Source organism: Ahaetulla prasina, chromosome 1 (genome assembly GCF_028640845.1).
Source record: "Ahaetulla prasina isolate Xishuangbanna chromosome 1, ASM2864084v1, whole genome shotgun sequence".
Lineage (NCBI taxonomy): Eukaryota > Metazoa > Chordata > Lepidosauria > Squamata > Colubridae > Ahaetulla > Ahaetulla prasina.
Window position 1 is genome coordinate 292219217 of NC_080539.1, and position 16671 is coordinate 292235887.

The 16671-nt window shown below is 33.6% G+C and overlaps 1 long non-coding RNA gene across 1 annotated transcript in view; it reads right to left on the reverse strand.

Annotated features, from left to right (window-relative positions):
* Window positions 1–2335: 2335 nt before the first annotated feature.
* Window positions 2336–16671, reverse strand: part of LOC131187430 (uncharacterized) — a 58955-nt gene continuing 44619 nt past the window's right edge. Inside the window, exons 4-5 of the long non-coding RNA XR_009152548.1 lie at window positions 12866–12961; window positions 2336–2435 (exon numbers count right to left, since the gene is read on the reverse strand). This is a non-coding gene — a long non-coding RNA (uncharacterized LOC131187430). The remainder of the gene's footprint in view (window positions 2436–12865; window positions 12962–16671) is intronic.

Below are 16671 nucleotides of genomic sequence, written 5' to 3' on the forward strand. Positions count from 1 at the left end.
CATCATTCATTAATGACTTTATAGAACATAGAGGACAAAAACTCATGTCAACTCAGCAGAATGTCACTCAAATGCTTTCTGATAATTCTTTTTATATCAAGAACTCCAGATTCTTCTGGGAAGACTGGAAACAAATAGTCTAGCATACTTTAAGAGTTTTATCTGGGCATAAAAGAGGCATTTATAATTAATTTGGTTTGTATATTTATACTATATATTCTCTATAAGCTTTAGAATGCTTAATCAAAGTGCACATTCAAAATAATTCTGTGGGGAAAATATAAAATATTGCACTTGGGACACAACAATTTGTCACCTATGACACTGTGTGGTTTGAAACAAACTATTGAGGATCCCCAAGGAGACAAGATATCAGTACATAAGATTCTTTTCCACATATTTTTCATATAATATTTTATATATAAGTGTGAACATGTGTGTGTATGTAACAGTTATCTGTATACTCATGCTAGCCCAATATAAAGTAGCTAAATGGGGTAATTACCAAGTAGCAGGTTAGTTTCTTGCTAGAATGTTTAGAACTTCTGTTTGTTTCCCAATATTGTTCTGGGATACCATCTTTCCCATCTGATGCAGTTCACTTTAAATACATGATTTATTTCAGAATCAAAGACTATTATAAATTATCTCCCAATCAAACATAGAAAAGAAATAATTGTTGGAACAGTTTTGTGGCAGTGAAGGCAAGTAAAGAAATATTTCAGAAGGTTTTTTTCAATAGGGCTTTCATCAAAAAGATGTGGTATTGCAAAGAAAAAGAGACAAATTCTATATTTGTCTATAGATATACTCAGAGCATTATCTTATCTTATTTTACTGAACGAACTTTTGATTTGGCCAAAATCTTGGGACAGATGAGTAATACCATGGATAACATTGAGCAGAATAGGGTTGTTTGCCTCCAGAATATAGAGAATAGGTAAAGAAAAGAAAAGATGGATGTGAAAAGTACTCCTTAACAATTCTGCCTTCATTCAGGAAGCCCATAACAATTTTCAGTAGATTGCTAATATCTTCTTTCTGGGAGGTTGTTACTGCTGTATTATTACATGCATTTTTAGAGGCAACAACTATAGACCTCATTTTAGTCTATTTTCAGACCTGATTTTAACATAGAAAACTGGGACAAGTATCCTGATGAATAACAAATGTGGGGGGAAAAAACAGGGAAACTATTCTGCTGAAACTCTTGGTACCCTTCAGTAGCATTGGCCATAATTTTCAGTGGTGTTGATGGTATGGTGTTGCTCAAGATTCTATCTTACCTCACATTCTTAAACAAAGTTCTTGAGTAAAGTAATGTGGAAAAGATGCAGAGTAATCAAAGTGGTGCTAACACCCACTTTTCCTTTTTATAAGACTACTTGTGGCCCTAGGAAGAGAGGAGAATTACAACTAATAGGAGCAGTAATAAAACATAGTAGTTGGTGGAAGGTTTGCTTGTCAGTAGAGGTGATAAATGGAATTATTAGGCCATGTAATGATTATTCATACTGCTTGTTTTTCATCCTGTAATAGTGGTTACTTAAATCTTCTCAAATCTTCTTGCAAACTGATGTCACATAAACCATTTTTAAGTTCTAAGGAGAGTGATAATTGTACACAAATAGTTCTATGATAAAGAAATGGTTCATGAAGTCAGGTCAAATTCTTCCATTTTAATGGCTCATACACAAATACCTTTGTATTTATTATTCTCCTTGAAGTGTCTTGAGATAGATTATTAAGAATAAATTAATAAGGGCATAACAAAATGAATGAATTGGATTTTTTTAAAAAAAATATCAAATCTTCAACAGAAAACTCCAAGGACCAATCTGCTTTCTCAAATGTTCTAACCAATTACTTGTAATTTTGTAATGATTGTTCTGATAAACAATCCTCAAATCAGATAAGGCAAAATGTGTTCAACTCAGTTCACTTGCCTTAGAATAACTATTAGTGAGTAAAGTTTGAACACATCCAAATATTCAACTTCAGCTACTTTGTGGAATATAATCAGTTTCTCATTGAAGTTAATTTTTCCCCCCACTTACTTACTTTCTTTCTTTCTTTCATTTCATTTCATTTCATTTCAATTTATTTATTTATTTATTTATTTATTTATTTATTCGTTCGTATATTTGTTTGTTTGTGTATTTATTTATTTATTTCATCAAGCATGTATTTTATGACAGATTCAGCTGTAAACATAATTATAAATACATGAAAAGGATATGAATAAAAGAAAACTTTAGGACAGGGACGGTAGACACGCTGGTGCGCTTATGCACATTCTTACAGCCATTCTCTTCTGCTTTTGTTGTTTGTGGTATATTAAAGGTATAAGAAAGCAAGATACTCCTGAAGAATTTCAGAAATGATACAAATGATGAGATACACTTTGGTCTAAATTGTGGCGTAAAGAATCATTCCTGCAATGGAAAGAAAGGCATTGAATTAGAGGGTTACATTTGTTGAAAGTAAGGTTTTCTACCATTCTTAGCATATTTTTTATGTTCCTGCTTTATCACAAATTCATTGGATAAGAAAGAAAAAAGAATTCAAAGGCAAAACATAAACCAAGACGGAAAAGTATAGAAGGAAAAAAAAAGGGAGAACAAAAACGAAAAAGAAAAAACAGGTATTCATATGGCAAAATTTTTAATAGCACTGTCATGACTAAACCAGCTGAAGATCAAATTTTTTCAAGTTCACAACAGCTTTCCCAAGAATAGGGGCTAAAGAACAGACTTCATGTGTGAGGCTAAATTGACATTATGCTTTTTTTCATCAAGTGGTACTGTTTCCCAATCCCTTTAAATTAATATTTAATATTAATTACATGTTTCAGAATGCTACATGATGGGTCTCCTGTTCACATTCTGCATTATCGGGTATTATATTGTCATGGAACAAAACTGTATGACTAAATATGATGGAAAGAGATCTTGACGCTGGATTGCCATTTCCTGCAGCAGCTGTGACTCAAGGATTGCTTGATTTTGCCACTTGAAAGCCTTATGAGCTATGATGTCTCATAGGTGAATATTATAGATGGACAGTCAGAAGGGAAAGTATTGGAGGGTCCATTGTTTCTGGCATTCGTTAATGCAGTCAACTTAGTTATTATATTTGAATTGCGAGCACACGAGGAATTAAAAGACAACAACAAGCTAACAAGGTATTATAGTATTGCTATAATATCTTTTAGAAAATAATCTTAAAGTTATGTCTATAACAGAAGAAGAAACAGTAGCCCTTGCCTTTAAAAGTACATTAATTATCTTTGTTAGAAATACATTCTAAAAAGGCATCGTTTTAAAGAATATTTAATGAAAATACTATTTCTGTGATTGTTTAATATAACGTTTTTAAGCACAGTATTTGAAAAATGTACCTGCAAATGTAATGTCAGGAATCTGTGTTATTTCTAATAGATAATAAATTTAAGAAGGGAAGCTCCTCCAGTATTTGGCCACCTTATAACAAATATTGCAATGGGTATTTGCTACAAAGCCTACCTGTCAATGACCTACCTGTCCTACCTGTCATTGACTACTTCAGCTTCAACCACAACAATACACGAGCACACAATAGATACAAACTTAAAGTGAACCGCTCCAAACTCAATTGCAGAAAATATGACTTCAGTAACAGAGTGGTCAATGCCTGGAATACACTACCTGACTCTGTGGTTTCATCCCCAAACCCCCAAAATTTTAACCTTAGGCTGGCTACTGTTGACCTCACCCCATTCCTAAGAGGTCTGTAAGGGGCATTCATAAGAACACCAGCGTGCCTACCATCCCTGTACTAATGTTCCCTTTAATTGTATTCATTTTATGTATTCAATTCATGCTTATACTTCTATATATTACCTAATACGTACTCGGCAAATAAATAAATAAATAAATAAATAAATAAATAAGCCAATCCAAAGGAGGAGTAGAATAGAAACAACAAATGGACACTGGATATATAGCATATTCTTCTTATGGACTTGTGAATGGTGGCAATGCATGACTAGAGGAGAAAGCTATTTTTAAATGGAATAAATATTCTAGCTGATATGAGTTTTAAATTTGGAAAATGAGTGTCACAAGTGGGAACGCAGACTAATGACTCCTTAAAAAGTTAAGTTCTAAAATTTGACTCTGAATTATTGTAGCTTTCAACAAAGGTGTCTTACCTGTTAATTTTAATTTTTAAATATTCCTATAAACCTGAGATCAAAAGGAACAAAAAGTTGTCAAATGGGGGGGAAAATTCATGGAGAAATGGTTTAAAGTATGGTTATGACAGTGAGGTCATTATACCGCATGTACAAAGATGGAAGAATACAGAAATAGCAACAATGGAAGAGTGGGCTGTGAAGATGGTAGAACTTACAGAAATGGCTAAATTGACCTGTTGATTTGGGAAGGAACAACAACTTTTTAAAAAAGACTGGAACCCTTATGGATATTTTGCTGAAAATTGATGAAAATGAACAGGTGATTTCTGTATCTACCAACTAAAAAGAGCTGTATTTGGCAAGAAGGGAACTACGTTGTGTAACTGTGAAGGAGGAAGTGGTATCAAGTATGCACACAGCTGCTGTAAAGGAGATCAGAAGTCATTAAGTACTTTAAGTATCTCTTTGGCTTTTTTATTTGCTTTTGATTGTTTTCAACACTTTTAAAATCATTTTTCTTTCTTAGTTTTCTTCTATGTCATTTCGTGTTTATCATTATCTTTGTAAAAAAAGTATTTAATAAAATTGTATATGTGTGTGTGTGTGTTTGGGGTTATTATATAACTACAAAAGGTATACAAGCATATTCCTGTCAAGAGTGGCATTCCTCAAGGCAGCGTCCTTGGACCAACACTCTTTATACTATACATTAATGATCTTTGTGACCACATCTCAAGTAATTGTGTTCTCTTTGCTGATGATGTCAAACTATTTAACACCACAGACAATACTTCTATCATTCAAAACGACCTTGATCATCTATTCGCTTGGTCTAAAAATTGGCAGCTCCAAATTTCAACCAGCAAATGCTCAGTCTTACATATAGGAAAAAAGAACCCAAAAACTAAGTACATACTAGATGGACATTACCTTACAGACGACCCCCATCCCGTTAAAGACCTTGGAGTTTTCATGTCAAATGATCTAAGTGCCAAAGCCCACTGCAACTACATAGCAAAAAAAGCTCTAAGAGTTGTAAACCTAATTTTGCATAGCTTCTTTTCCAAAAACACCACACTACTAACCAGAGCATATAAAACATTTGCTAGACCAATTCTAGAATACAGCTCACCTGTTTGGAACCCTCACCACATCTCTGACATCAATACAATTGAATGTGTCCAGAAATATTTTACAAGAAGAGTTCTCCATTCCTCTGAAAACAACAAAATACCTTATCCCACCAGACTTGAAACCCTAGGCTTTGAAAACTTGGAACTCCGTCGCCTTCGACAAGACCTAAGTTTAACTCACAGAATCATCTATTGTAATATCCTTCCTGTCAAAGACTACTTCAGCTTTAATTGCAATAATACAAGGGCAACCAATAGATTTAAACTTAATGTCAACCGCTTTAATCTAGATTGCAGAAAATATGACTTCTGTAACAGAATCATCAGTGCTTGGAATACTTTATCTGACTCTGTGGTCTCTTCCCATAATCCTAAAAGCTTTAACCAAAAACTTTCTACTATTGACCTCACCCCATTCCTAAGAGGACCATAAGGGGCGTGCATAAGCACACAAACGTGCCTACCGTTCCTGTCCTATTGTTTTTCTTTTCTTCTTCCTATATATATATATGCTCATACCTCCTAACATTTACTCATATATATGTTTATATGCTATATAATCTTTTTGTATGATGGTGTGACAAAATAAATAAATAAATAAAAATAAATATGCCCTTTTTTAAAAATTCACCTACTTAAGTGTAAATGTCCCAAAGGTGCTTTTTGAAGAGGCAACTGGACTTTCTGGTTTTTCTTTGAAGATGTTTCACGTCACATCCATGAAGACGCTTCTTCAGCTCTTTTTTGAAACGTCTTCAAAGAAAAACCCAAAAAGTCAATTTGCTTCTTGAAAAAGCACCTTTGGGACAACCATGACTTGGATGACTGAAAATCTCCAAAGACATTTTAGTGTGAATGATTTTAAACATACATAGTTTGGGCAGAGTTCTATTTCTCTTTGGGGTAGTACTAAATAAATCAGATTCCTTATAATAAATTCAAATAAATATATTCCCCTTTATTCTCATGTTACATTATTTTACTAGTTAATAATTCATAATTCATAATAAATCAGTGTGCAGTGGCAGCCAAAAAAGTCAATGCAATCCTAAATTGCATTAACAGAGGGATTCAATCAAGATCACATGAGGTACTAATACTAGTCTATAAAGCCTTAGTAAGACCACACCTAGAATACTGCATCCAGTCTTGGTCACCACACTGTAAAAATGATGTTGAGACTCTAGGAAGAGTGCAAAGATCAGCAAAGATGATTAAGGGACCGGAGGCTAAAACATATTAAGAAAGGTTGCAGGAACTGGGCATGGCTAGTCTAGTGAAGAGAAGGACCAGGGTTCCAAAATTTGAGGGGCTGCCACAAATAGGTCAACCTATTTTCCAAAGCACCTGAAGGCCAGATAAGGAATAATGGATGAAAACTGATCAAGGAGAAATTCAACCTAAAAATAAAGATAAATTTTCTGACAGTGAGAACCATCAACCAATGGAACACCTTGCCTTCAGAAGTTGCGGGTGCTTCATTGCTGGAAGTTTTCAAGAACAGACTGGATAGCCAAATGGTATAGGTTTCCTACTGAGCAGGGGATTGGACTAGATCAGGGGTCTCCAACCTTGGCAACTTTAAGACTTGTGGACTTCAACTCCCAGAGTTCCTCAGCCAGCTTTGCTGGCTGAGGGACTCTGGGAGTTGAAGTCCACAAGTCTTAAAGTTGCCAAGGTTGGAGACCCCTGGACTAGATGTCCTACAAGGTCCCTTCTAATGCTCTTATTCTATTGTATTCCATTCCAATCCATTCCATTCCGTTCCATTCTGTTACTTAATATAGCCTGAATAGTTATTTAAAGTTATGAGTTATATTACCTTGATTTCAGTAATAATCCAGTAATTTCATGTTTAGATAAACATTTAATCACAGTATAATTTTTAGGTGATAAGGCATAGTACAATTTTTGTGTGATGAACAAAGTGGGCTTGTCTTTCTCAAACAGTAGCCCTTTGCATGATGAGACTAGGCTATTTTTTTAATTGGCACAATTTCTAAATGCAGGTAGAATTAATTAATTTTAAATCTTGTTTTATATATATATATGAAAGTGTTCCAGAACTGTTTTGAGCCCTCGCACCTAATTTGTGAATTATGGAAATATTTCTTACTATTTTTGTATAAATAACCAAGATGTTTTTGTTTAGAAGAGTGGAGCATATATTTTCTTTCATTTGGATTAATCTGGGAAAATGAAAGATAAAGCATTTTTAAGTAAAACTTTATGTTGAATAGGCAGTATTAATGTTAAACTGTTACCTTTTAACAAATTCATTAGGTTCTCATTTCTGCTCTTAAATCTGTGCTATCCAAATTTGAGAAACTCTTTTTAACTAATATTCTGATTTGTTCAAATGAGCTATAATCAAATCATGATTTATATTTCCATTTTGTTTTCAAATCAAACTTTCAAACAATCAGAATTCTGCCAGTTCAGATGTGAGTTGTGTTCATAGAAGCAGAAGCAGCTGTGTTGATGTTAACTTTATATCTTATATCTCTAACTGAGATTCAGAAATTAACAAGCATCACAGCAAATACTGAGTAGAGATAGCAAATAGTTCAAATAGACACAAACCTGCTTTTTGTCTTAGACTATACAAACTAGGAAAATAGACAATTTTCTTGAAAACAAGAGCAAATCATATGAACTGTATCCTAACCCAGATTAAGCAATTTATGTGATAGAGAATAAACTTTGCAACTCTTTAATTGATAATGTGCTATCAGGTCATTGTCAACTTTTAGGAATCATTTAGATAGATTTTCTCCATGAATGTACTATCTACTGCATTTACTTTCTGTATTATTACTATATATAAAACCCACATACTGAAATTATTTGGAGAAAATGAAAGGTGAATATAAACTGTTGGTAATTCAGTTTGAATTCTGTAGATATCTGCTTAGATGAGCAAAGAATATATTTGTATATTAATAAATTCTATTATTAATTCCTAATTAGAGAACCATTTAATCAGACTTAATATATTTTGCATTTATATCTTATCTTTTTTTCTGAGATCTGAAAGGTCTGAGCTAATCTTATGCCCACAATAATTGTGTCATAGTTTGAGCTAAGTAAACTGGGCAAAATTTATCCAATGGCTTTGTAGACAGATGAGAATGTGAACTAATTTCCAGAATTAAGTCCTACATTTTAACCACTGCATTTTACTAGCTTTCTGATTTGGATCAACCCTGCTTTTTTAGTCAGTTGAATTATTGCTATCCAAGAATATCTGAACATATGCAAGATGCATAGCATTTGGTTTTCCAATTTACATAAAATTCTTTGTTGAATATTTAACAAATGCAGTACTTTGCAGAAGCTGAGATATTTAAGCTCAGATTTGAAAAAAAACAATAACCCAGAAGTTACAAAACTCTTGATTATAGGTTTATGTTTCTCCATCCAAAAAGTTTTCTCTGTGCTACAAGCCCTTACTGTGCATTCATGTTAATACCCGATCTATTCCCAGAAGTGGCTGAGGGATTAGAATGTGACTGGAATGTAAAACAAAAGGAAAACTTTAAAATCAATGTGGGTGGGAAGTAGATAACAGTTTTATCATTGCAATCACAAATAGTACTGCTCCATCTTTCAGGCTCTGGGAAATTTTGGGTTTGGTAATTTAATAATAAAACAGATTATGGGCAGTTTAAAAATGGTTAAAAACATTTAAAGCTAGAGGACAGATCCTGCTGCAGAGAGGTTCTCTTCCAGGCTCTGATAGTATCATTGTTTAATTGATGGAACCCAGACCCAGCCAATCCTGCTCGATCAAATTAACCGGTCAAATATGATGGTCCCTTAAGCAATCAACCCATATGCCATGTAGGGCTTCATAGGTAGTGACCAACACCCTGAATCCTACATAGAAGCAAACTTGGCAACCTGAGCAGCTTGCAAAACAGAGTCTTTACATGGGCATAGTGAAGCATGCCCATTACTGCCTATGCCACTGTATTCTGGATCAACTGAAGATTCCTGTAGTCTTCAAGGGCAGTCTCATGTAAAGCGAATTGCAGAAGTCAAGTCAATTTCTTCCCCATTGGAACAAGTTTTCAAATTGCTTTCTATTAATATATGCAATGTTTATACTGTTTGAAACAATTATTTTAAATTTCCAAATTTAAATGATTTTCTGATCAACTCCATAATCTAATAATAATTATCAAATGTAATTCATCTTAGTGCAAATAAACCACATTTTTCTTCTTCTTCTTAGATAGAAAGTCAGTGCTTTGGGGAATGTAATTTTTGGAATCAAATTTTATTTTCAGCTTGTTGCATCCATATGTTAATTATTCCAAGAGAGCTTCCTACAGATATAGATTAATGTGTTTTGTAACAAATGACTCCAAAAGTATTAGTAACTTTTCTTCTAAATAAAGATCACAGAGGAGCTTTAAAAAAATTATACAGCAGAAGCCTGATTATTTTTATTCCATTCTCTCTCTCTTTTTTGTGTAACAACAACTAAATTCTTCTGTGGAATAAAGTATACAAGGATTTTAGCATGGAAATTGTCAAGCGCCAAGGAAATCAGGAGATTCAGGCAATTCAGATGAATATAAAGATTTATTGTAAGCTTAAGCTCTCTACGAGAATCTGATCTCCTAACGGTCAATGGAAATTAGCAGGCGTTAAGAAAGGCATTCAAGATGGGTTGGACTTAGATCTCTTGTGGGCATGCAGGGACTCATGACTGATGATGTATTTGACCCCTCCCTCAGGCTCAGCCTTGCCATCTCCTACAGAAATTCCATGGCAAAAATATGGCATTGACTAAAAGCACTACATGGAGTAGGAGAGATATGTTTGCTTCCTAGAATGGTCAGAAATTCCAAGTTGGTAGATTTTGTCATTATATATACATTAAAATCAAACACAGACCAAGGAAGGAAGTGTGTGTGTGTATGTGTGTGTGGAGGGAGGGAGGGGAGAGTGAGAGAACAGATGTTATGATTCTAAAATAGCATTAAAGCAACAAAGTCATTCTGTGTAATTAAATATTTACGTAACACCTTAACTCTATCCCCTATATCAATGTTTCTCAATTCTGTAACTCCCAGAATTCCTCAGTCAACAAGCTAGCTAGGGAATTCTGGGAATTGAAGTCTAGAAATCTTAAAAGCTATCAAGGCTAAGAAACACATATTATGATTGTGTACTTAGCTTGTTGTAACGCTTTATGAATATGTTGGAAACAATTTAAGAATTTATGAAAATCTCTTATGAAAATTTAGGGTTCGTAATGGTGGTAAAGTTGAAGCATTTCATGCCTTCTTACTTGAGAATAAATTGTACTGAAATAAGTGAGACTTATTTCTAAGACACATGTAGCCTCCTGAACTACCTAAATGTATAAATATATCTTTAAAAATTCTCATTGCTGTATAATAAGTATATTTAATAAGACCATGCTCAATATTATCAAACAAATGTTAAACAAATGAGACCCCCACCATCACAAGTAAATGTCATCTATTTGTACAGTATCTAGTCTTCTAACCTTAAAATCCTTTTTCTTTTTCTTTTTTACTATAAATCCTTTACATAATTATTCTTCCAATTCATAGGTTTGGGGGGGGGAAAGAAGTTTTTGACTTCTTCTCTGAAAGCAGAAGAAGCAGAAGGCAAGTTTAACTGCTCAGGGATTGCATTTCATAGTTAGGAATAAAACTCTTTCTCAAAGCTGTTATCTTTGTACTATTGTTTTTTTTTATTTTTTTTATTTTTTTACTTTAAAACCATGGTTCTCTGTCCCAGGATTGTGGGGGGTTTTTTTAAACTTTAGTACAGGGGTGTCCAAACTTGGTCCCTTTAAGACTTTTGGACTTCAACTCCCAGAGTCCCTCAGCCAGCAAAGCTGGCTGAGGAACTCTGGGAGTTGAAGTCCAAAAGTCTTAAAGGGACCAAGTTTGGACACCCCTGCTTTAGTAGTAATTATAGAAAGAGAGTCTTAGCACTGTGACTCTGCTTGATCATCACAAGGCCAATTAGTGACCCTGAGCAAATCAGCTTTAGCTCAAAAACAATAACATTAAACAATTCGAGAGGTACTTTGGAACTCCTTTTTCGTAGCCCCTTTCCTAAAGCAATGAATGGGAATGCTTTGGCTGTTGATGTAAGGTTTACTTATAAGAAGCCCTTTTGCTTTCAGTGACAGGATGTTTTTTATTGTTATGTAATAGCTGCAACTCTAATTTGACACTGAAATGTTTTCTCTAACATCAGAACTATAATCACTAAATATAGCTCCCTTCAAAAAGAGCCAAATACCTTAGCTGCATGTGTTAATGACCTAGAGCAAGCAAATATGAATTTTTGGAATAGATTTTACATCTTGGGAGGAGATAACATCTAGTGTTGAAATGTTATGGTGCAAACTAGCCATAACGGCTATTACCCAGACTGGCTGTATTAGCCTAGTACAGATGAGAGTCTATAGCCTAAGTCTATTTTAATGCTAAACTGTAACAACAGTAAAAGCTAGGAAATGTCTTTTCCTTACTATTAGAAAAGAATATAGTTTATAGGAAAATGTTTAGTGAATTTTTGTGAATTTGGTTCTTGCACTGAGAAGTCATGATTGAAATCATGTGTTTCTTGGTTAAAGAAGCAATCTTGATCTGTTTTCTGGTTTTAAAAAAATGATAGATGCCAAAGATTTGAGATGTGCCTCATCTAGATATAAAAACAACTCCCTTCTAAAAATTCAGGACATATCAACCGATTATTAAGTTTAGAATAAAAATATCAAGAACTTTAAATATTAAACCTTCAAGTTTAATGAGACATTTGAACTGGGAATTTTCTATGAACATGGAACAGAAAAAAAAGAAAGAAAAGAAAATGTAATATAATATAAAATGAAGAAAACCTCATTTTCTCCATTATATTCACATAATGCCTAATTTTAAAATCTCCCTATACATTGACTTTTTTTTTTTTGTTTACATTTATACCCCGCCCTTCTCCGAAGACTCAGGGCGGCTTACAGTGTATAAGGCAATAGTCTCATTCTATTTGTATATTTTTACAAAGTCAACTTATTGCCCCCCCAACAATCTGGGTCCTCATTTTACCTACCTTATAAAGGATGGAAGGCTGAGTCAACCTTGGGCCGGGCTCGAACCTGCAGTAATTGCAGGCTACTGTGTTCTTAATAACAGGCTTTACCAGCGTGAGCTAAACCGGCCCCTAAGACTTAGATCTTCCCCCATTTTTAAAAGACCCTAATATGTTGTTTTGTGAAAACAAGAAAGTTTTCCTATTTTAAAAAATATTTTTATTTTGCAATACTTTGACCTTTTCTATTTTCAGGTCTTTTAGATCCTTTTTCTTATTTTTTTTGTAATTAGAAATGTAGAGGGTATTTCAAATAGGTCTGCACCATTTAAGCGTATAAAGACAATACTACTTTACTACTTTATCTTCTTTTCAATAAACCCTACAATAGGATTGGCTTTTTTCACTATTTGCTTAATGTTTAACCAATGTTTTTATTATCTAGCAAAATCAAAATTTGGAGACAATTTACCATAGTCTGGTTCAATTTTTCTTCTGAATCCTTTGATTGGTTGGTTCTGAATTTGACTGGTTGGTTCTTTTAAATACTTTGATATCTTCTGCAAACCTGACCACATAGTATATTGTACCGTTCATAAAGACATAAAGAGAAAGAAAATAAGAAGGAAGGAAAATTTAAAAGAGAAGAAAAAGCAACAAAATACATATGTTCATAATAACTGGTTTTAAACAAAAGGTTAAACATTGAGCACATGAAATCATATTGACCTGTGTTTTCATTATGTTGATAAACAATCAGTTCATCAGCCAAGTGAGGACAGGTCTCAGCATTTCAAGAATGTAAACCTGGTGTGGGTTTTCTTTTCATTATGAAAGAGTAATTCAAATACAATTCAAAATTACATTTACACCTTTAAATCCCATTATTCTGATTTCCCAAAACCAAATAAGTGTTAAAGCAAACTGTGACAAAGGTGAGACATACCCATGTCTCCTGCACAATTTCAAGGATTGATAGACGATCTTTTAAAACATTCTAAATTGTCTAATAAATATTTTTAAAATGAATTAATTTAATATTAAGACCATAAGGGCATACTTAACATTTTTATGACCATTAATAATTGATTTATTAATATTGAGTATTCCAACTGTTTATTCTATGTAACTGATATTCCTTCAGCAAATAACCAATATCTCATTTACGAATAATCTCTAATTATCTATAAAAATATCAGATTTAAAATAATTCAAAACACATTTCAATGTTTTTAGTGGTTCAGAAATTTTAGAAGTTAATGCTTAAGCACCAAAATGCAAAACATCATTTAATTTGATAAGCTGTCATTTTCTGTTTTAGACAATCCAAATTCCTATTGTAGATACTTTTAACCCAAGTATTTTTAAAAAGTGATTGGCAATAATTTTATCTAAGGTAATAATATCCTGATTAGTCTATGAATTCCAAAATAAATAAACCAAATCAACTAATCTTCCCTTCTTATACTGGTCTAATCCCAAAGTGTGAATCTATTGTTTGTGTAAGGATCAAAATTGTATTTCCATCCCAACATCTTCTAAATATGCCAAAAAACATTTCATGCTAAAAACAATTAACAATTATGACTAAGAGGACTACCGCAACCCTACAATGACAAAGTGACCATATAATAGCTTTTTAATCATAGCCATCATGGTTTAATCACTTGGATTCCATAGAGAAAAAGAAATTAAAATATATGCCCAGTGGTAAAGCATAAAGAGAGTAAAGTTAAAATTCTTTATTGTAACTGTAATTTAAATAAAGAAGACAAGAGTTTGCTCTTTCTTCCTCCCATGTCGCAAAAAAATCATTCTTACTTTATCAATTTACTTTGAGTCTCTTACACGTATCAACTTAGGAATTTTTCTAAATACTTATATTACACATATATTCATATATTAACTTTGAAATAATATTAATTTTTCCAACATTTAGCTTTCTCAGTAAACTGTCTACGATTTTTAACCATCTAAAGCAGCATTACTTTGAGACAAACCATTTGAAATATTTGCATTTACAACTATTTTTTTTTCTAAGAATACCTTCGCCAAAGTATCTCAAGTATTCAAATACCCAAGTAAAGCTCCATTTTTTTACAGATTTCCATCAACACATCAAAACTCTCAGAAGAACTGTATATGAAACTTGCTCAAACTGAATTGCCTCAAATTGTTCTTCTATATCAATAGATTTTAATATAGAACATTATAAATTATTTAACATCAGCATATATGAAAAAAAGTTTGGTTACTCCAGCTGTTTTTACATCCAGAATATCCTTTCCATGGCTAGAAAGATAGCCCAGTTTTTCCCATGTCAAATGAAATATAAGACAAGATAACATAACACTATAAGACAAGATAAGATAACACTGATGACAAATGCCATGAGATATCTTGATACATCATAATTCCATTCTAATAAAGGAAATGAGAATACAACATTGTAATCCAATTAATAAAAAGGTAAAAAATTCATATTAGGACCACCCGACCCAGAAAAGTTGAATTGCATCATATCAATGGTCTTATCTGCATTCATTAAAATCATCAGTGCTGACTACCATTACAAATAAGTAGTCTGACATTATATGTCACCCTTTTATAAAACTAGATTGCACAAAGTAAATAATATAAGGTAATCTAAATTGTATACTACTTTCCAGGGTTACTGTTAAAATTTGTGTATTCACAGTTAGGAAATTGAGTGATCATTTGCACAATCTGTAAATTTTTTACTAGCCTTTAAGATTACAGTTCCATTAAAGGAAACTGTAAAATATTCATTAAAAAATTTATGTTAGAAATTTCAAATAGGACTGAAAAAAAGATCAGTGTATGACTTCTACTTCTCAATAGGATAGGCATCACTTATAATAGTAACAATTACTTCTTGGGAAAGTAAACATCTAGATCAGGGGTGTCAAACTCAATTTCACTGAGGGCCACATCAGGATAGTGTTTGACCTTGGGAGGCCTGGGTGGGTGTGGCCAGCTCAACAACACTCGTGTCAGAGGTGCCTATGGTGGCCCGAGCACTCTGCCAGCAAAAACGGGCTACCAAGCTCCATTTATGGCTGCTATAGCTTCCTGCAACCCACTGCCAGTAAAAACGGAGCTCAGGAGGGCTGCATGTGGTCCTCCCGAGCTCCATTTTCACTAGCAGTGGGTTGCAGGAGGCTATGGCAGCCGAAAAGAGAGCTTGGGAGTCCATTTTCGCTGGCAGAAGCATCGCAGGCCAGTCCTTCACTGTTTCTGGGGTGGTCCCATGGGCCAGATCTAAGTACCCCGGGGGCCACATCTGGCCCCCAGGTCTTGAGTTTGACACCTCTGATCTAGATAGATAAACAGCTTGTTCATATATAATCTGTGGAAAAGCCGCATTATTTAAAAATGATTAATGTCTTCCTTAGTAACTTTGAATTCACTATTGTAAAGTCACACAAAATCAGAGTAATTAATATACTCTTTACTCTTCTATAGCATAAACATTACTTTGTTGACTATTGCCGATCACCTTCCTGCTCATCTGTGTTTCCACATTAGTTCTGACTTTCCATCACTACGAAAGCTCCCTACATACCAGATTTCTGCTTTTTGTTTTTTGGTTAGTTACCAATTTAAATTAGTCATAAAAATAATAGTAGTCATGTTAGTCATGGGAAAGAAATCCCAAAGCTGTGAGAGTATTTCTTGACTTAGGCCTATAGTTTTTAAGGTTTGTTTGCAATGCTCACTCAAGAGACATTATTAAAAAGGCTTTTATGAAAGCTGAGTATAAGTCTACCAAATTATCTGTATGTACATAAATCTTGGAAAAAATATTTTGAGATGCAGGTCTTTTCTTTGCAGAAATCTTCCTTATTGTCCTCAATACTTTTTGGCCTTCTAGATTCTTAAATAATTCTAAATCTACTGATAATGATGAATCCTGACTCCTGCTACGAAATTGGAATTGGAATCTAACCTAGCTGGCTTATGAGCCTCTGTATTTTCTTTTTTTAAAACCACTATGTAATTCAGAAATTTCTAATCTGTGTACTTTCTCCTCAAAAGTTTTGCAAAGGCACAGAATTTGAGTTCTTAAATAAATACATCTTAGAGGAATGTCATTCAAACCCAATTCCAATGGACTTTTAATTTGTTGGTATACCCTAACGCAGGGGTGTCCAAACTTGGTCCCTTTAAGACTTGTGGACTTCAACTCCCAGAGTTCCTCAGCCAGCTTTGCTGGCTGAGGGACTCTGGGAGTTGAAGTCCACAAGTCTTAAAGGG